The sequence below is a fragment of the Gasterosteus aculeatus genome, chromosome 8 (genome assembly GCF_964276395.1).
Source record: "Gasterosteus aculeatus chromosome 8, fGasAcu3.hap1.1, whole genome shotgun sequence".
In the NCBI taxonomy this organism is placed as follows: Eukaryota; Metazoa; Chordata; class Actinopteri; order Perciformes; family Gasterosteidae; genus Gasterosteus; species Gasterosteus aculeatus.
In genome coordinates, this window is record NC_135695.1 from 3157160 (window position 1) to 3168904 (window position 11745).

At 43.0% G+C, this 11745-nt stretch overlaps 2 long non-coding RNA genes across 2 annotated transcripts; one reads left to right on the plus strand and one right to left on the minus strand.

Annotated features, from left to right (window-relative positions):
• Positions 1-397: 397 nt before the first annotated feature.
• On the plus strand, positions 398-6809 carry LOC144411416 (uncharacterized). The gene is made up of 2 exons (XR_013468575.1): positions 398-4143; positions 5292-6809. It is a non-coding gene; the product is annotated as an uncharacterized LOC144411416 (long non-coding RNA).
• A 3511-nt stretch (positions 6810-10320) lies between these two features.
• Positions 10321-10880, minus strand: LOC144411415 (uncharacterized). Its single transcript, XR_013468574.1, has 2 exons — positions 10747-10880; positions 10321-10444 (listed from the first exon to the last, which is right to left on the minus strand). It is a non-coding gene; the product is annotated as an uncharacterized LOC144411415 (long non-coding RNA).
• Between the last annotated feature and the right edge of the window lie 865 nt (positions 10881-11745).

Genomic DNA, 11745 nt, shown 5'->3' on the forward strand with positions numbered 1-11745 from the left:
CTGCCTGTTCCACCCCCCCATTCAGTCCTCCCCCCAACTGTGCGTCTCTGGCACCTGACTCCTGTTCCACACTAACCCCCCCCTCACCCTTTTCCTTTCCTTCCCCTCCATCCTCACCCTGTGCCACCTCACCCAAAGCTCCTCTCTCACCCACCAAAACACCCTCATTTACACTGTGCACATCTTCCATACTCACCCCGTGTGGGTCAGGCACAGCAGCGCAACGGCCCGCGGCCCGCGGAACCGGAAACGGCCTCACGGACGCCGCAGCCACCTCCGCGGCTGGAGACTCCCCCGCAAGCGCCGCGGCCGGAGACCCCCCCGCCGCAGCCGCGGCCGGAGACCCCCCCGCAAGAACCGCGGCCGGAGGATCCCCCGCCGCAGCCCCGCCAGGCGGAGTCGGGTCCCCGCGCCTCGGGCAGGCACCCACGGTGTGCCCCTCCTCGCCGCAACCGAAACATTTCATCGCCGACGATGATGCAAAAATCACGTACTCGTAATCATCTATCTTAACATGGAAGCGGAGGTTGAGCTCCACATTCCGGTTGTTAAGTATCATATAGAGGTGTCTGCGGTGAGACACTACGTGCTTCAGTAACTGAGACCTGCATCCAGACAAGATCTTTTTGATCGGTGAAACCACCTTTCCGTGTCTGGAGAGTTCTCTGCTGAGAAATTCGTCGGTGATGAACGGAGGGACGTTCGATAGAACCACCTTCGTGGCCGGTTGCGTCAGTGGCAACACCTGCACAAACATTTCATTCACCGTGAGGCCGCCTCGACGACTCGGTTCACCTTCTCCACCTGGTCCAGGAAAATGACCACGGCCCCGTTCATCCGAGCGGCCGACTTAACGCTGCCGTGCCCGACCACTTCCCCCACAGCCAACCCGATGTCCTCCACGCTGCACGGGAAGCCCGCGGCGATCTTGATGCCGTGCTTCCTCGTGAGCTGGGAGAACGTGTCTCCATTTACCGTCTAGAGACGCCGACCGGCGAGACACCGGCAGGAGAAAAGAAACCCAAAGAAAAATAAAACCACGACTAACCCCACAACTAAAGTGAAAAACAACCACTAAACCACATTAAATTAATATATATAACTAAGGGAAAAAAAACAAATAGAGAAAACCGCTCAAAGACGCTCACACACGCTCACACACACTCACTCCCAGCATGCACCGAGAGAGAGAGAGAGAGAGAGAGAGAGAGAGAGAGAGAGAGAGAGAGAGAGAGAGAGAGAGAGCGAGAGAGAGAGAGAGAGAGAGATATACAGCAGGTCCGCAGCGCCTCCAGGATCAGTCCCTCTGTCGTTGGTGATCTGATCTGTCTGCTGATATGAGCTCCGTGTGTGGAAGTTACTACGGTGAGGACGGCGTGTTCGTGGCGGGCTTCACGTGTCCCAAAGCGGACAGTGACGCTGCGGCACTTTTCTGCTGCGGGTTCAACAACTTGAAGTATTGTTGTGATGATCCCAACAGCTTCTTCCCAAACAAGTATGTATACGTGTTGTGGTTAGAATGTGTGAACTTCTTATATGCTCTCCAGATGTGTATGATGTGAACCAGGCATTCTGATCAAAATACATCTTCTCTGTAATCCACTGAACTGTGAGAAGTTTTTAAATGGACAATATTTTCTTGTCAGTCCCCTGAAAAATGTTATTAGTGAGGTGTGAAGACATAATCTATGGCAAACCCACTCATCGTGGGCGAGGTCATTACCCAGCTCTATATTGTTATTTATCATTATGTGTAATTAGGGAAAACTTTGGTGCTTTTAATGAGTTTCTCTTTCAAAGCACATAATTGGCGTCCAGAATTCAGCTAACACACATGTGCACAGATGGTGGTGCTCAACCTGCCCTTTTGCCCTGGAGGAGAAAAGTGCCCCTTCTGCTGGAGCCCAATTTATTCTTCATTCAACAATACTCAAGAATAAAAATGACTCTCTCCGTCATCCATTCCCCCCAGATGTGTTTTGATATCTGACCCCCGACATGCTCCATGCGCTCACAAGCATTATGTGATAATGTTAAATGTACCAAAACTGAGCAGGATTCTAGAACGTGCGACATTTTACAAACGGCGCCCCATAGACAGTCTGGTGAGGTATATTGTGGTATATTAGTGTAACGCTGCTTATGCTTCAACTCTGTCACAAAACAGTACAAAAATATGTGTGTGTGTGTGTTGTCAGCTTTATTATGTAAATTACTCTTATTATGCATAACATTGATTTATCTCATTTACTAAATTTGCAGCATAATGCCAAGAAAATAGAGACTCCAAAAGCAGAAGGACAGGAAAAATATCCTGCTGTGTTTTTATTTATTTATTCATTCATTAGTATTTTTAATTTCATGAATCATTTTGGCGATGGGTGCATTTGTTTTGGTTTGACCACCTGCCCCCACAATGTCTGCAAGTGCCTGATAGCAAACATTGCTGACATCTAGTTTGTGACACGGATGAAACATGTATGTCTGCAGTCATCAAATCAATAACAAGCTCTTTAAATAGAATTACTGTGATAATGTCTGTGTTGTTGATTGGGGAGGATCGTATAATTGGCTGGTTCATAAAAGTTGTAGCCGCAAGAAATGAAAGAAATGGGTATTGTGCTGGGAACAAAAGACTAATAATAATGCAAGGTAAGGGAACAGTACTAATAATATACCGATATTCAAACACACAGGGAAAGAAAACAGGGAGTAAAACACATCTGTGGCTACGCTCACCATCAGCACCTTGGAATCCACTGTAATCTGTTTACGACTTTCGTTTTTTGTGCCGTTATAATGTTTAAGTACGTGAATTCATTTGTTCAAACCAAAATGCAGGGACCCCTGTCATGATTTAGTGGATGTCTGTGAGAATGGTGAATGATGACATGTGGTGTTCATGCGTCTTCTGTGATTAGAAGAATAGAAAAGTGCTATAAAGTACGACCCATTTACCAAATATTTTCTCATAATAGGCAGACGTGTTTAATCAAGCAGCATCAGGTTTTAGGAAAATTTCACCCCGACTCTTCTTGTTGTTTCAGTATATTTTGTGTCACCAGAGCAGTTGCAGATTAGCGGGGATCATGCAAAAGGAAAGCATGTGCAGAATTGAATTTTAAAGAAGTACATAAAATGTTGCAGAGTAATCTACTCTGGGAAAGTATTTAGAATGAATGTACCTTACGCTTGTATCCCAACACATCTGTAACAGTAATAAATGAATATATTTATTTATTTTATGCCCATACAAAGGTGGGTTGATGAGCAGACCTTGGTGCTCCAACACATTCAATTATTTCACTACAAAACATACTTTTGTATATAGATTTCTTTTTTCTTTATTTTCTATTTTTACACTCATAGTGAACTGGGACAGGTATCATATAGCACATAATATAAACGTAATTAATTTGATTGGCTGTCTAATGTTAAGTTTGAAATTGACATGGTTTCATGTCTAAAAGCCGCTGGAACAAAACAGTGCATCAGAGGAGCTTTTCCAAAGAAAAACTGGTTTTATGGGCCGTACTGAATATTTGTGAACCTGTAATATATTTATATTGTTCGTCCCTCAGTACAATTCTCGCAAATCCAATTCCTCAGTAATACCTGGAGGGATGTTTTTAATGGTGGAAAAAGTCTGCTTGGACTCAAAGATGAACTGATTAGAATTTGAAGGTCAAAGTTCATTGTGACCACACCTGAAAACTAAATATGGTAATCCAGATCAGAATCACAAAAAGAGTGATGGCATTTTGGACAGACATGATGGTGAACAGCAACATAACTGGCTGAGGCATACAACTGCAAAGTATCAAAAGCCCTTATGGACTAAAGTACACGTTGACAACGTGGGTGTGAAAACACATCTAATCAATATCTGTTCAATCCACACAGCTGGAACCATTCATGCATGAACTGTATCATATTTCCCTTCTGTTGTGCAACATGCTGAGAGGCAGGAATCTGTAATAATCCGTCTCTCTTTTCCTCTGTTTCACAGTTTCGGGGCTATTGCTCTCTACATAGCAGTCATGCTTGCTTTTGCCCTCCTCGTCTCTCTGTGTGTCCTCTGCTATTTGATCAACACCACTGCACCCAGAGGTTTGGACAATGGGCTGGAGCTCCAAGCAACAGGTAACAACTGCGTCTCCGTATCGACGCAGCTGGAAATTTGCTGCGGAGCCACAGGAGACGTGTTGCTAGTATGATTTGATGGCCCGTAACAAGAGTGTAATCTGTGAGGTTGTTTCAAAGACTGGTTTAACTGCTGGAAATTACACAATCACATTTAAAAGAGCAACACACCCTCACATGTATTTGTTTCTCCTCAGAAGTGGAGACACTGTCCAGCTTCACTCAAATCTCTCACGCTCATGTACCAGCTGTTGAGGCTGGAGAACCTCATCAGTACAAGATGTATGATGACTGATGGAAATTATTCCTTGAGTTGTCAAAGTAAAACAATATCTTTACATAGCATTACCCCCCCCCCCCCCTTTTATTTACAACACCTAAATATAATTGAACAACAAAACACGGGTAAAACAATGGTGACACACTTGTAGGATTATAGTGGAGATCATGCAAAAGGAAAGCATGTGCAGAATTACATAAAATGTTCCTTGCAGAGTAATCTACTCTGGGAATGTTGTTTATTTAGAATGAATGTACCTTACGCTCATATCCCAACACATCTGTGACAGTAATAAATGAATATAGATATTTATTTTACGCCCATGCAAAGGCAGGTTGTTGAGCAGATCTTGCTGGTCCAACACATTCAATTGTTTCACTACAAAACATACTGCGTAAAACATCCTTGAGCTTTTTTCCCTGGTTTTCTAGCACGACTGATCTGCTGTTTCCAATGTTCGCGTCTCCTCACAGAGACCCTCAACTTGGGAAAACTTGTCTTCAAGCATCCAAAGTCAATGTCAGCACGAGCTGCATGTTTTGCTCATATGTTTTCTGGTGGATTACAGACATGCGTTGCCCACGACACGGACCTCTAACCAATCCATACTGTGGCCGAGTTTATTAACTCCTAACCAGGTGTTGGAAACTTGAGTGTTGGCACCTAATTAGTTTTTTCTGCCATATTTCAGATGTTGGTTGGTTTGAGCATTTAACATTAACACAGCGAATGTAAAACGGATCCTGAGATAATACTAACAGGTCCATTAGTGGTGAGCTGCATCTCGGACAGCCTAAAGATGTCTAAAGATGTCATCCTTCATCACAGCCGGTCTGTGTGGTCCAAAACTGATTCTGTTGTCTTCTAGGCTCTACATTGAGTCCACAAAGACCAGGACCAAGCCCTTTGAGTGCGCCCGCTGGTCCTCAAGACTTGAAGAAAGTGGATTGTGACAACCAGCCCCCGGACCCTGAGCGCCTCCTCCAACCTTGTTTCGTGGCCACTGTGACATCTATCAAAGTCGAGGGTCCTGCTTAGACTGGCAGACTATTTTACTTTTGGCTTGTGTAGTTGCTCAAAGGAAGCTAAATGGCGGCTCCTCTGAAACGTCTTGTGTGGCCTTCAGGATGTGACATGAAATCCATGCGTCATATTTAGTCCTCCTCTTTCACACATTCACACACATTATAATTAATACACTATTCAAACACTGCATCAAACATGGCCACCGTGAACAAGCCCCTGTAAGGTTAGGAATGTAGAGAGTTACCTGTTGCATGGCAACCAGTGGCATCACGCGAATGTGACAGGAATTATATATATGTTATCGAGACCTATCTGCAGTGTTTCACACTGGATACCTTCCTTCTTTAAGTATTTTATGACAACAGTCACTTGTGAACGGACAGAGAGACACAAAGTCCCCTGAACCTGCAGTTCAGCAGCGGGATTGGGCCGTCGGCCGGTGAGCAAAACACGCTTGAGGTGGAACTTGGACGGCTCGGCTGTTGACTTGTGGCCTAGACACAGCTTTTCACCCCAAGGGGCCTCCATCCGGGGAAGGAAAGTCAAGACTCCTGTGCCCCGTACGGACCCTAAAGGTTTATGTGGAAGCCACTGCCGCCATTCGACTGTCGGAACAGCTCTTTGTCAGCTGCGGTGGGTCTAAGAAGGGCTGCGCTCCCACTGGATAGTGGAGGCCACTGACTATGCATTCAGGACAAGGGACCACGTTTTGCTGCCTGAGGTCACAAGTGACTTTCTTGTTATAAAATACTCAACCTGTGCTTGACGAAAGATATCCAGTCGTTAGCACATGTTGGTCGGGAATTTTATTTTTCTTAAATACAGAAAACTACGCGCAAAATTCCCCAAGAAATTACCTTAAAACCCTCTTTGAAAGATGATTAACATTTTAGTCTTAAAAAACAAAAATGTGAACAAAGACACAATCTACATTTTATAAATTGTGTCCACATGCTGTCCACATGTCTTTGATATCCAAAGTCAATCCAATGCTCTAAAAGAAATAGGGTTTCACCAGGGCCTTGGATGAAAAGGTTGTGTTGTGCATTAGCAACACTAGACCGGATGCTGCTGCAACACATTCTGGAAATGTGTTTCAATTTGATGTTGCTGAAGGACAAACAAGCTTTTATGTTGTAGATGCTGATTCACATGTCGTGCCATGATGGTTTTGCTCATTTTAAGAGTATAATATTGTGTAATATGTCCAGCTCTGTTTACTGACAGATTCTCGAAGTAATTGAAGACCTCAGTAGCACAGCCACATACGTTTACTGTCATTGTATTTATAGAATGGTGTTGGAGGGCTCAAGTGGTAAATCTATATTTTCCAAAATTATTATTAAAGTTGTGTTCCTCACTTGGTTGTGTGTTGTCTCTTAACGTCTCTTATTTTTCTGCACCTCAATCTCATTGTATAAATTCAAAAAGGAATGAAGACATTTCAAGTTGGACACATGTGAGTAAATAATTAGATAAGTTATCCAATGTTTCCCATTCATTCTATTTTCTAAGCAGTGTGCAGCTTTAAGCGTTATTAAATGATTATTAAATGGAGCAGAGTTGAATCACTTACAAGTCATGCATCAAGTCTCCTCAGTCTTTCCTTCTACTGCTTGGAGTCATATAGTCTCAGGTGACAAACATCTGCGCCCCCTCCTCAGTGGATCAGCTCCCACCGGTCACCTCCACATGACAGAGGAGAGAGCATTGTCATTCATGATCGGAGGAGCTGGAAGAGAAGCTTCTGTTTACTTCTAAGCAATAAAACTTCACAACACGAGTTCCTTTCGAAAATATCCAGATCCTGCTTCACAAATCATCCTGAACATCTGTTTGTCACAGAAACACCACGTCTCAGGTCAAGAGGTCAATGTTCAGTGGTGTCAAAAGTAAAAACATTCATCACTCAAGTGTAGATACTGGAGTTTAAAAACACTCTTAGTACTTAGTAAACTTAGTAAAAGCTCTAAAATCTACTTAAAGTAAAAAGTAACCTTAATAAAACTAGTTGAACTTCATATAATTGTAGAAGCTTAATTGAAACCTGATTAGTGCTACATGGAGCCCTAGATATGGTAAAAAATGTCATCCAAAAATAAAATAATGCTGTCTGATACCATAAACTTGAATATTTTTTCTCAAACTTTATTGGAATTTGAATAGACCTCCAAACTGAGGTAGTAATATTCAAGACATACTCTGGCCTGCAAAACTACCAGGAAATGATTACTGTAAGTATCTCTACTGAAGTCCTCCTCCTCTGAAGAATGGGAGATCTCGCCTTGATTCTCCACAGCTTGGTCTTTCAAGTGACCTTTGACATAGTCAAGGTCTATGGAATAGAAAAACAACAATCGGACCAAATTGGACCATGGATTTGGATTAAAACGTTGCTAAAGATGGGGACATCTGGAAGATTTCAGCCAAACAACTTCTCTTATTCTGGTAAATTTATTTGTGCTGCGTTTGCAAAAGCAGGATCAGTTGTCGGCCCGCAGGCCGGAAGAACAACTGATTAACATCAGGAAGAACATTATGTTTCATATTTCTTGTTAGATATGAAAGAAAAGATTCCTACTGGCCCTAAACTGGCGTCGAGGAGGAGCAGGTCCTCCCGCCGCAATACAAGATCCAATCACATACAATGTGTGTCTCCTGACATTAATGTAAACATAACGAGCAAAGCGTGAGTGTTGGATGGTGCTTGATGTGTCTCTAACTCTCATCCTTATCAGACCTGCCTGCTTGGCACTTTCTGCTTTTGCCCTTTGACCTTGCACTCCTCAAGACAGTGACTCCCTAAAAAGTGCTTTTGATTATCAGTAGAATGTGAGGCTGTAAATTCAGATTTTTCCACCGGCCATCATTAGTTTAACCAACGATTTCAGCACATTCGTACGTGTGTGGAGGCCAGGGTTATTTCAACAGCAAAATACAGATGCAGCCGATGGAAAGCCTGCAAGGGGAGCATCGCCGTGTTTTAACGGAAATAAGTAAATACAATTGTTTATTTAAATGAGTAATCTCTGTGATTTAAACACAAAAACATCACCAAAATCCCCAAGGTTCAGGTTTCCATAGCAGAGAGAAAAGGGATCTCAGTGGCCTCCTACAGTGTGGCCTCACAGCAACAATACACTGACCCTGGTTGCCTTCTTTTTACAAGGTCAGCTTGGAAAAAATTCATCGGATTGAAAAGTATGAACAACATTTCCACTGAAGCAGGAAAGAACTTTTTGGGTTGAAAAAATAAACATATACGAGACCAAAAGGATCTCAAGCACCACTAGTGGTTCCCTGGTCTTCAGATTTAATGGGTCTGCTAATGCACCTTTCTCATACAGCCTGTTTGCAAAAAACAACTTCAAGTGCAGCACAAAGAAATCTATTCTGGTTACTGAGGGAAAACATCAATCATATTTCCTTTTGTATCTTGTTGTTCGGAATCCTCTGTAAATCAGGACAGTCTGATATTTCATTAACATGCTGAGACATTTAGTTCATTTGGCAGGACACTAAAAATACAATATAACGATTTACTTTGCAAAATGAAACATTAATTGAATGATCTTCTGACTAGCATTAGTCAAGCAATATGGAATCCCGAAGAACATTTTCTTAAAGGATAACTCTGTTATTGGAGAAAGATGTGTGTGATTTATGACTCCCGTTGACGGAGTTTGTTTTACGAACTGGGCGCACATAGTTGGAAAGACGCAGCTTTTGTGGATCTAAAATGGATCCACAATATGTCAAATGTAGGTTGTGCATTTTTGGAGCTTAAGATGTGACACTAAAGGCCAGAAAGATTAGAAGTCACCTCACCTGCTCAGGTAACCGAGCTCCCTTTAATCCAGAAATCCCCCGCAGTACGTCTACCCCGGTTCTTCATCCACTCGTCTCCAGATCGTTGTCCAACCTCCCTGGTAGTGATTGCGCTTGGCAGCTCTTCTGAAGAGTGTTTTCAGCAACAGAAGTTTGTGGTTTGTCGGCCCACTTTTCCACTGGGTGTATTTGTGTCCTTTCAGTTCTCCATCCTCCTGGTTCCTCAGTCTGTCTGTCGCTCCCTGCCTGGATTTCCCTGCCATTCCCCACTGTCTCCATAGCTGTGTCCTTGGCAATAGACCAGGTCCCCCTGTACCTCCTGGTCTCTGCATTTGGGACCGACAGCACATACCGTAACAATGTAATACTTTGTCTATTTGTCTAAAAGTTATCATTAAATGATTTATATTGGCATATTCTATTCTTTTTTTTTTGTATAGCCCATAATTGCAAACTACACATTTTCCTCAGAGGGCTTTACAGTCTGTACACATGCGACATCTTCTGTCCCGAAACCCTCACATCAGCACAGAGATCCAGTTCTCAGCAGGAGGAAGACTTTGATGTGGCCACCACCGTTTCTAGCGGGCCGCTGCCACCTAGTGGTCAAACTGCTGTACTTATTCATGAACACTTCAACGCCTTTTCTCTCTGCAGACAATAATCTTGCGCTGAGGACGCAAAAAAATAAAGTCAGAAGAACGTTCACAGTGTCTCCATCCCAGGGGGACGGATGCTCCTCTGTCTCTCTAGAGGTTTCTTCCCTTTATTCTCCGCATCGAATGCTTTTGCATTTTTTGGGAGTTTTTCCTGTGATGTGAGGGTTTCGGGACAGAGGCTGTCACATGCGTCAGACCAGGCACTTGCAGACATTGTGGGGGGCAGGAGCTCAAACCAAAACAAATGCACCCATCGCCATAATGATTCATGAAATTAAAAATACTAGTAATAAAATAAATAAATAAAAAACACAGTAGGATATTTTCCCTGTCCTTTTTTTTGGAGTCTCTTTTTTTGGCAATATGAGATGAAGCAATGTTGTGCTCAACTTAAGACCTACCTTTCATTTCTATAATTAAATTAAATTAAACAACTTATTTGTAGAAGCCTCCGGGTCTCCGGGTCCTTCATAGATCTGGTGATGTCCCTGGTGACGTTGAAAGTGTGCTGCTGACAAAGAAGAATCTCAATCTTACTGTGGTCCCACCACTGCTTAAGACTTCTAAAATCACTCTTCCTCAGCCTGAAAACAGAAACTCCAGAAATATATAAGGACCTCTCTAAAATTCATAGAGAGGTCAAAGGTTAAAACTGCCAGTAGGTTTTTGGCTAAATGTTCCTAATAAAAACATTACACACCAGCAGGGAATGATCTGTGAAAACAGCCGGTACAATGGTACACATTTTAAAAATATTAAAATGGTGCTTAAAAACATAAAACCAATCAAACCTGGCTGAGGAGATTCTACCTTCTCTGAGGTGGGACCACGTGTGCTGCCGGCAGTCTGCATGCATCCTTCTCCACACGTCCACCGGGTCATGAGACCGGACCAGCTGGGAAGCTGGATGTGGCTCTGCGTGGTTGCGTCTGTAGTCGCGTCTTGTGTACTGTTAAAATCCCCCCCAAGAATAAAAAATCCTCCGAGGCACAGCCATCTAAAAGATCAATTTTTTGTAAAAACAGCTTCCTCTATGTATGGATTGTTGGAGCATACGCGTTGATAAAAACAGTAAAAAGGTCGAACCGTGCCTTGACTAAAAACAACCTCCCCTCGATGATGTGTTTGACCTCCAGGGAGATTGGCTTAAAAGACCTGGAGAAGAGGAAGCCCACTCCTCCACTGAGGTTGGTGTTGTGGCTCAGCAGGACTTCCCTCCTCCAGTCGGCCTCGTTGGTGCCTTGACTGAAACAACCTTCCCTTGATGATGCGTTTCTTGCAAGAAGAGAACATCAATATGTTTCATTTTTTAAAATTCATAAATAGATGCTCTCTTCCTGGCATCTCTGGCTCCATTCACGTTCAGCAAAATGGACAGACTCAAATTAACACTATTGGAGTTAATTTGAACACTTTTAAAGTGTCCCATGGGGTCCACACTCCACAGTGTCAATGTAACACTTTTTAAAGTGTTGCCATTTTAACACTGTTATAGAGTTAATTTGAACTCTTATATAGTTGAAATTTAACAATACTCAAGCGTTAGTTTCTCAACACCAGTGGGTAGTGTTAGAAATGAATACTCATCGGAGTAATTAATTAACTCTTAAAGCTTTATAAGTTTGCTAGTAGTTTGCTTTGGAGTTGCTGGAGTTAGGACATTGTTAGCTGAGCTTAGCATAACGACAGGAAGCAGGGGGCCACAGCAGGGCCGTTTCACCTGCCACATACTGTAAGGCTCACTTTTAATTATGCCATCTTATTTGCTTCTTCTGTACAAAAAAAACTGATTGTAAAACCATAACTTTT